Raw genomic sequence first — 4064 nt, forward strand, 5'->3', positions numbered from 1 at the left:
TTCCTGTGCTTTACCAGATATTGTTTCATTCATTTTTTTTATCTGTGATGGCAGATAAAATTATAAATGTAAGATCAAGACAAATAAAAAATTTAGAATATCAAACATTGATATTTAAACTTACTTTATTTTCAAACCATGTTGAAAATTCATTTTTTTGCACTTGATTGATATCCAGAATTCCTTGAGATTGTAAGAATAATCTATGTTCTCTGTGTTCACAATAAGTATTATGAAAGATTATTTTTATGCTAAAACCTAAATGTTGTTAGAATTTAAAAATAAAATTATAAACTTACGTTAAATATGGTTCCAACTCAGGACAATTATTCAAAATGTACCATTGAACTTGGGTTTGTTGATCTTGAGTTAGTGTGATGGATGATTGTCTTCCAAATGGTCTTGTAGGCATGTTGAATATTGACAGTGTCGATTGTTTTCTAATTCCAAGGCAATCAGGATTGCACTCAGGACAATTAAAGCGTGTTTCCATTCCACGAAGATACATTGAACAAAAGTTTAGTGCCTCAGTAATAATGTATCCTTCTGCAATAGAACCTTCAGGTCGACCTTTGTTTTTCACATATTTTTTCAAATGACCTAATTCCCTAAAATTAATTATGTTTTCAATATATAGTAATAAAGAATTGTATTCGATGATTATTTAATTTTTTAAACTTAAGTTATAGATTTTGTTACCTTTCGATTGAATACATCCATCGCATTTGTACTGGACCACCTAACTTAACTTCTAATGGAAAGTGAACCATAAGATGAAGCATCACATCAAAGAAGGCAGGAGGAAAGATACTTTCTAATTTACACAGTATGAGTACAACGCCCTTTTCCAATTCGTCTAAGTCTTTCACATATTATGTCCTTGCACATAGCTTTTTGAAGAATAACGACAGCTCAGCAATAGCATCCATTACTTTCTTTTTCAAATATGGCCTTAAACCAATAGGTAACAACCTCTGTAATAAAATATGACAATCGTGACTTTTCAACCCAAATAACTTTCCATCTTTCATGTTAACATTCCGAGAAATATTTGCAGCATATCCATCAGGAAATTTTATGGACTTTATGAACATACAAAATTATTGTCGTTCCTTCGCTGATAATGTATAGCATGCTACTGGTTTGAACCATTTGTTCCCCTTCTTTTTCATGTGTAGCTGCTTACGAATATTTAAATCTTGTAAATCAAGTCTTGCCTTTTCAGTATCTTTAGACTTCCCATCAATACTAAATATTGTACCAACTACACTATCACATATATTTTTCTCAATATGCATCACATCCAAATTATGTCTTAGTTTTTATTTAGGCCAATATTCTAACTCCCAAAAAATACTTTTTCGCCTCCAGTTCGTGTTATTTTCATAACATGCGTCCTTCATTTGTTGCTTATCTTCCTTAATGATCTTATCATTTTTACCTGCCCTACATTTCCATACACCTTTTAATTTATCTAAGATTTCATCTCCTGATAAAATTCTTGGAGGTGAACGTCGTTCGATTGTACCATCATACTCCATATCATTGCGCCATTGGTGGTTCGGACACAAATATCGACGATGACCCATGAAACATGTTTTTCCTTTTATTCGAAATGAAGATGTGTCATCTTCACAAACAGGACAAGCTTTATAACCTTGAGTGCTATACCCAGATATAGTACCATATGCTGGAAAATCACGGATCGACCACAATATTGCTGCACGCATTATAAAATATTCTTTATCAATAATATCAAAAGTACGTACACCATTTTCCCATAGTTCTTTCAGCTCATCGATCAGAGGTTGTAAATAGACATCTATGTCTTTTCCTGGAGCACGACGTCCCGGAATCAATAATGCCATCATTAAGAATTCTCGTTTCATGCATCTCCATGGCGGCATGTTATATGGCATTAGTAACACTGGCCACATACTGTACGAGTTTGATAAATCACTGAATGGATTGAACCCATCTGTTGCAAATCCAAGCCTTACATTTCTAGATTCTTTTGCAAAATCTGGATATTGTCTATCAAAATCCTTCCAAACCTCTGCATCTGCCGGGTGTCTAAGTACACCTTCTGTATCAACACGTTCTTCCTTATGCCACCTCATATCAGATGATGTATGGCGTGACATAAAAAGTCTCTGTAGTCGTGGAGTTATAGGAAAATATTGCATATTTTTATGTGGGATCTTCTTGCCTTTAGTTCCTTGGAATTTGTATCGTTCATGACCACATATAGGACATCTTTCAGCATTTTTATTCTCTTTCCAAAATAAAGCACAATCATACTCACATACATGAATGGTTTCGTACTGTAATGACCCAACTACTCTAGACTTTTGGACCATTAACGAAAACTAAACATACTAATCCTTAATAAAACTTACATTGTGAAAATACCATAACTTTATTAGGAACTTGTAAAAATAAGAGTTACTTACATAAATTGTCAAGTAGGATATGGGATCCCATTGTTTGAAAAACAAAACATAACATGATTTATAATAAAAAGGGATTACATAATAAGTGCGGAAAATACATATAAAGACCATAAAAACAAGACTACATCCTCGAAAATCGAACTCTCGACTCCTTGAATCCATTCACCACCGATACACATTCCCCAAGCATCCACGAACCTTACCGCCACTATAGCTATTTTCTTGCACATATAAACAAAAAGGAATGAGCCTAATGCCCAGCAAGGAAAAATCTAACACATAGTTCATATACATAAATTTCATAAGAAACATAAAAACTTAACATAACACTTATATCATGCACATACTATAATGGCCATTATTACTTGGGGTCACATAGACTAATCAAGTCATATGCCCATTAGATTAGTGGGGTCCTACTAGCTAAGTAGGTCATATGCCCATAATCTATTTGGGGCTTGTTAGTCAAATGGGTCATATGCCCAAGCCTACAAACATACATATTTCATAACATATTTTATAACATATTTCATAGCATAAAACATAAGATAACATAAGCATATAACATATAGATTCTATCCTATTTTCCTTACCAAAATACCGGGATTTTAGGACAGAGTTGGGACTTTTGGAACACTCCTAAAACCATATATAACAGGGTGAGTAGATTTGAAGAAAAAGAAATGAAAGGAATGGAAGGACTAAACCTTTGAGAAACATACTTACCAAAACCTTTTTGCTTAAGAACTTAGATTTCCTAACCAAAATAAAAATTAAGGTTAGAGGCTGAGTAGAAGACTATGAGAAATTAAAAGAAAAGTACAGAATTGAACTAGAGTTTTGGGTTACCTTGAAGACTTGTAAGACCAATCTACACCTCAAACTGAAATACTATACAACCTTACTTCCCCAAGTGTTTGATAAGCTTATGATGATCAAGCTTATGATTTCCCAACCCAGGTGTTTACACTCTCACACTCACCTAGCACTTGCAACCTCTTAACTTAGAGCAAAAGATGAATAATGGCTGGGTACTAGGTCCTATTTATAGAGTTTAGGAATGAAAGGATCTTAATTTTACTTGAATAAAAATAATAGCTTTTTAGGTGAAAATAATTTGAATTATCGTTCAACAGAGGCTGAAGACTCGTTCAAAAAGGTGCTGGACTTATCAAGAGGTTGAAGGGCTGAATGGAAAACGATTTCAAAATGTTTCAAAATAAGCTGAAGGAGGCGATATATCGCCCCCTGTAGGCGATATATCGCCTGGGCCAGTATGCCCGAGGCAGTCGTGCATCGTCTCGTGTTTTCCGTATCTACGTGCTGTGATATATCGCCCCCTATAGCTGCGATATATCGGCACACGCTGATTATTTGAACACGAAATTACACATTTTTAGCTAAATTTGAATGGAGTAAACAATCTTGACTAAGCCCTCAACGTATTCAAAGCTGCTGACTGACCTTAAAGCATTCAAACTTTACCCTTATTAAATTAAATCCTCAAAATACTTAATCCTTAATCATCCATACATAACATGTGCTTAAAATCCTATTGGTTGTTATCTAAACCTTATAGTATAATAAATATTATCCTTAATATCAGTCATA

Source organism: Humulus lupulus, chromosome 2 (genome assembly GCF_963169125.1).
Source record: "Humulus lupulus chromosome 2, drHumLupu1.1, whole genome shotgun sequence".
NCBI lineage: Eukaryota > Viridiplantae > Streptophyta > Magnoliopsida > Rosales > Cannabaceae > Humulus > Humulus lupulus.